The 6,072-nt window shown below is 34.5% G+C and overlaps 1 long non-coding RNA gene across 1 annotated transcript; it reads left to right on the top strand.

The window, feature by feature from the left end:
- Window positions 1-330: 330 nt before the first annotated feature.
- LOC131551080 (uncharacterized) lies at window positions 331-4,400 on the top strand. The gene is made up of 6 exons (XR_009273694.1): window positions 331-414; window positions 496-546; window positions 858-947; window positions 1,227-1,305; window positions 2,490-2,604; window positions 3,749-4,400. It is a non-coding gene; the product is annotated as an uncharacterized LOC131551080 (long non-coding RNA).
- The last annotated feature ends 1,672 nt before the right edge of the window (window positions 4,401-6,072 follow it).

Raw genomic sequence — 6,072 nt, 5'->3', positions numbered from 1 at the left:
GGCGCGTCAGTCTGAATGGAGGCGGGTGAAGTTACGAGGTTTCGCTGAGAGCTCGATGATCCAATGGCGTTACGAAGTTTTACTGACAAGCTCTTCTTAATGCTTATCATTGGTTAACTATTTTTAAAACCCTCTGATTTAAAATAATAATAACGAATTATAATATACTCAAGTTTGGATATTTTTTTCACAGCACCTGACTGGGCTAGGGTATGGCAACTGCCATACTGCATACGGAAACGCCGCCCCTGAGTGAATGCTGCATGACTGTGACGTGTTTAAATGGGCGCGCGCTGAATACTGGAGCTTCTTTCAAACGCTGCAGCGGAGGGAGTTTCCATGGAAACGGTGCGCGACACTGTAACTGACGAACAGTAAATCTCCGTCTATCGCTGAGGTTTTCACTGCTTTCAGGTGAGTTTAGTCCCTAAAATCACACAAATATCACATACAACTATTCCAGACACTTTCTTACATTTAATATTTACTTCACAGACATGTTTTACAGTCTTCGAAAAAGTCCGCTAGCATCTGTTTTCAGACGAGGTATGTTATAACTCTGAAGCTTGAGCTCTTATTTATGAAAGTTTGGGCTTTTAATCACATCTTTATGTGTAGATGAGAGGTTTTGATAGCTTTGTAAAGGGTTTGCTGTCAGTTTGTCAATGGTTTATTGGAAGTTGTCTAAGTTATTTAACCTAAAATATGTGCTGTATACTGTTAATGGGTGACGTCACTTACAGAAGCACGAATTAACTGAATCTAACATTAGTTCAAAAGTGCTTTGATCTTTCATGGTAAACAAATATTGATAAATAATTTTTTTTAAAATAAATAAAATTGTTCTGTGGTTTCAGGAGTGATAATATAATCTTTCTACAAAGGAAGAGAAGCTCCAAGATTTCACAATTTCTGAAGGGAGCTGCTGACAGAAATGCAGAAAACAGGTGAGCATAGAAGAAATATGCATTCATATGCATTTTTTTTCACAACATATTTTCTTATATCACCATGCATCTGTTATATTACAGTTAATTAAAGGAAGGTTTTGACAGGTAGTGACACAAACCTAAATGAACGTTAATAATTTTATTTTAAGAAATTGTTTGTGTATGTGTGTGTGTATGTACCGTTTTCTTTTCTGCGTTTCACTTCTGCTCTAGCTTGCTTCCTTTAAATAAAGCTAAATATCGTTGGCTCTGATAAATTGCATATTATGTTTCCAGATTATGATGGCCGTGCAGCAGAGGAGCGCAGAGTCTCCTGTCGGACAACATCTCTAAGTCGCTATGAACCATGTGGCTAGTAAGTAAAACCTCAAACATACGGGACACTACTGTTCAAAAGTGTTTTTTGAATGTGTTTTTTAAGTAAGTCTTCTGCTCACCACTACTGCATTTATTTGATTAAAAATACAGTAAGAACAGAAATATTGTAAAATATCATTTAAAATACAATTTTTTTTATGTGAATATATTTTAAAATGTATTTTCTTTGCTGTGATCAAAGCTGAATTTTCAGCATCATTACTCCAGTCTTCAGTGTCACATGATCCTTCAGAAATCATTCCAAGATGCTGATTTGCTGCTCAAGAAACATTTCTGATTACTACCTTTGTTGAAAACAGTTTTTGCTGCTTAACATTTTTATTTTAACAATACCATTCAAACATTTGTGGTAAGAAAAGAAAGAAATTAATACTTTTATTAATCAACGGTGTATTACATTTATCAGAAGTAACCGTGAAGACGTTTATAATGTTGGAAAAGATTTCTATTTACTACATTTTTTAATACATTTAATAAATGTTGTTAATTGTACTTTCTATTCATCAAAGAATCCTGAAAAAGGTATCACCGTTTCCACAAAAATGTTAAGAAGCAGAAACTGTTTTCAACTGTTTTAATAATCAGAAATGTTTCTTGAGCAGCAAATCAGCATATTAGAATGATTTCTGAAGGACCACGTGACCCTGAAGACTGGAGTAATGATGCTGAAAATTCAACTTTGATCACAGGAATAAATTACAATTTACAATATATTAAAATAAACAACAGTTCTTTTTAACATGTAATTATATTTACTATTTTATCTGTATTCTTGATAAAATAAATGCAGACTTGGTGAGCAGAAGAGATTTTTTTCCCCCAAAAACACTGTAATGTTTCCAAAATCTTGACAGTTACTGTATAATTGTTACTATATTGCTTAAATACCATTTAATTGGATGGATTTGTGGCCCAAGATGCTGGGATAGGCTTCAGCCCCCAAGACCCTAGCGAGGATAAGTGGTTTGGAGAGTGAATAGATGGATGCATGAACTTCCAAAATACTTTGACTTGCTTTGATTTTGTTTCTATTCTGACTGCTGTTCAGCTTAAAAATACCTTTCCATTATAGTTGTTTGTCATTTTGCATCATTATACCTGTGCTAAACCTATTAAAATTAAGAAACTAATGAGAGGTTGTTTTTTTTGTATTTTTTACAGGATCCTATGTACCCAGCCTCAACCATTCATCAGAAGGACTGTGAAAGCGGGAACTCTTTGAACCAGCAGTGGCAGTTTCCACGGGATGAAAAAGGGCATAGTAGTGGATGATGAGGTACTGACATTAACCTGCCAAAAAATGTTCCTTTGACATCGCTGTGAAACCCCCTTTTTGGTTCTTTCTGGCACCTTTTTTTAAGAGTGTAGATGAGTGTGCAACTGACCAATAACAACTGAGTATTTCAGCAAGCTGTTTATTAATATTGTGTATATATTAGTGGTGGGCCGTTATCGGCGTTAACGTGCTGCGTTAACGTGAGACTCTTATCGGGCGATAAAAAAAATATCGCCGTTAATCTATTCTCAAAGTTGGGCTGGGAGCTGGGTCTATACTACGCAAGCTATGATGACTTTCACCTCGATATTTTAGCGCGGATGTATACCTAGCCGAATTGCACTGTAGGGGGCGGGAACGAGTTTTCGAACCTGTGTGTCTGCGTGCTAACATGGATACAGCTATGAAGCCGCCGGGTTTGCTTCAGGGAAAATTTATTTTTAAGAAGCTTCCCAATGGAAATCGGCAAGTCATTTCTGTCTCTACGTTACATGGTCGCGCTCTCTGTATCGCGCACACAGCGGAGTTCCGCCTCGGTTCGCACACACACACACACACACACAAACAAACGTAAGCGCACACACAAGTGAGCACACTCCCACTCCTATTTGTAAATATTAAGCCGCAAAACGTCTATCTAAATATGACTTCTGTGTGTCTCTGTGTTAATGTATGGCGCAGACGCATGGGTTTGTTCACTACAGAAGCCCGCGTGACGCTTGCGGCGATATTAACGTCTGTCGTCTCACTAAATGAGGACATAAATACATGAACAACATCTCCAGAACTGCTCTGAGAGTCACTTCATGAGCATTCGAGCGTTTCATTTGAGAAAAACTATCCTCACGGCAACCTGTCAAAATAAAAGTTCGGTTTCACTTGAAGACATTGGGCAGAACGTACTACTACTAAAATTATTAAAACCTTATCTTTAAGGAATAATCATACAATATCTTCAATGTTATTATCAATATTAAATTCTTGATGACTGCTAGTTGTTTACTTATCTACTTGGCAGAATTCAAATGAGCCATTTTAATCTAGATTAATCTAGATTAATTCCAAGATTACAGTGAGATTAATCTAGATTAAAAAAATTAATCTATGCCCACCACTAGTATATATATACTCTTCTTATTTTTAGGTCCTGAGACCATATGGGGTGAGGATCAAGACAACCAAACCAAAGGTGGACTGTAGACTTCATACTGACAAGTACTGCCATGTATGCAGCATGAGAAGTTTTTGAAAAGAGGGGCATTTCCTTCACAAGTGTGGAGGATTCATCTGGCCTTCATCGGCCCCTATGAGGTGACTCGATGTAGAATAAATCAGCTTGCTTTAGGCCTGAAATGAATGAAATCTTCTCATGTGAGTTGATATCATTTTAAAGATTCTTAAAAGTACTTCTCATTTCTTGTGAATGTATTTTGTAGTATGTGTAAAACTTTTCCAATGAAAGAACCTTTTTTACCTTTATTGATATTGTAATCAAGGCTGTTAATGCGACCTTGATGCACCCGATGGACTGCACACATCTGCTTGTGTTGGGCTTGTGTTTACAGGTTGTATAAAACTAGGCCTGGCTGCAACAACTAATCGATAATGAAAATAATCATCAACGAATTTGAATAGTGCATCAAAACAAACAGACCACTCATAATTCTGACTAAAATACAGATTTTGCTCAAATATTTTTTGTTATAAATTAAGTGTAGGTTTAAAACCCTACATGTAACACAAGTAATCATATTCATGAGAGCAGTAACAGTAAAGGCACTATTGTTGGAATTGTCCATTAATATAATTACTCTGTTCAGACGAATGATTGTGTTTGTTCCTCATACCTCTTACAAGTTAACATTGTGTTTTTTTGTTTAAATTGTTTTAAATTCTGTTTCAAAATAACAAGCAATCTGATGTTTTTAGGTTTAGAATGTAATGTTTGTATTTTAACACTTTAATGCTTATAATGTACAGCAGAGCCTACATAGATACATTCATTATATTTGTTTTCATAGGCAGGATGTTTAAAATAATGGATTAAAATTATTTTAATTAAAAAATAATGTATATATTTTTATTTTTATTTTTTTTTTTTTGTAATCCAATTACTAATATTACAAAAACAAATCTACAGATAAATTAATTATAAAAAAAAAATTGTTAGTTGCATGTAGCCCTACATAAGATATTGTTAAAGAGGTCGGCGGTATAATGTTGTGTGTGAACACTAAGTCATGTTTATTTGTACAACATGTAATTAATTTCTATAGAGATAATGCATTATTACAGTGAAAAAATTTGCTATTTTTATTTTGTAAATTATCAGAAAACCATCTCTACCACTACAGTGCTTTATCACTATTTTTTAAATAAAGTTATAGTTCTGAATCATTTTGTCATGACAACAATATTTTCTTTCAGATGATGCTATAATAAAGCCTGTATCATAGAATAGTAACTTGTCATTCTGTTTTTATTTTGTAGATGTTTGTTGAATAACTAGGCTTAAATGTCATTTGAGGTACTTTAGTAAAACCATGGTTAAACTATGGTATTACAACCTTAGTTGATTTGTGGTACTTGAACCATGGTTTTTAAAACCATGGTTCGCACCAAAAAACCATGGTTACTACAGTCATGGTTTACTACAGTTGTACTATAGTATTACTACACTATAACTGTAGTAAAACCATGGTATCAGAACCGTGTTTTTTTTTAAAACCACGGTTCGCACCAAAAAACCACGGTTACTACAGTCATAGTTTATTACAGTTTTACTATAGTATTACTACAATATAACTGTAGTAAAACCATGGTATCAGAACCATGGTTTTTTAAAATATAGATATAAAATATATATTTATTTTTAGATATAAAAATATAAAGAGATGGTTCAATATATTGGTAATGAATACATTCTATGAGAATTTATGTTTCAGGTTTTGACTGCGAATGTCATGTCCATAATCTTTGAAACTAATTATTTTGTACAGAGTTGTGATGGTAGTTTTTGAAACACTGCAAAAAAAAAAAAAGAAGCACATTTTCAAAACTGTTTTTGTGAATGTTCATTAAATAGTGATATAATTGTGTGCTCACCATTTTCAATGTATGATTGTAATGTTTCATATACTGTTTTATAAAGAGATATAAAATATATTGGGTAGAACTGAGTTAAGTGCAGTTAAGAGCAGGGGTCCGGCCCTCTGCAACCGCCCAAGTTTCTCATGTGGCCCCTTGGGAAAATTAAGTCGATTTAGGGCCATGTGCCCACCGATTCGTTCCGATTGACCTCTGTTAACCTTGTCAAATAGGTGCTTAAAAATGTTTGGACAATGGCAGCCATGTTTTTTTTAGATATGTGAATGTCCTCATAGACTTTTGTGCCACTTCAGACAAAGACACTGCATGCCAAATTTCAAGTCGATCGGACCAACGGTTACCCAGTTATAGTTTTTTTTT

Source organism: Onychostoma macrolepis, chromosome 12 (genome assembly GCF_012432095.1).
Source record: "Onychostoma macrolepis isolate SWU-2019 chromosome 12, ASM1243209v1, whole genome shotgun sequence".
In the NCBI taxonomy this organism is placed as follows: domain Eukaryota; kingdom Metazoa; phylum Chordata; class Actinopteri; order Cypriniformes; family Cyprinidae; genus Onychostoma; species Onychostoma macrolepis.
This window is presented reverse-complemented; position numbering and strand designations above follow the sequence as displayed.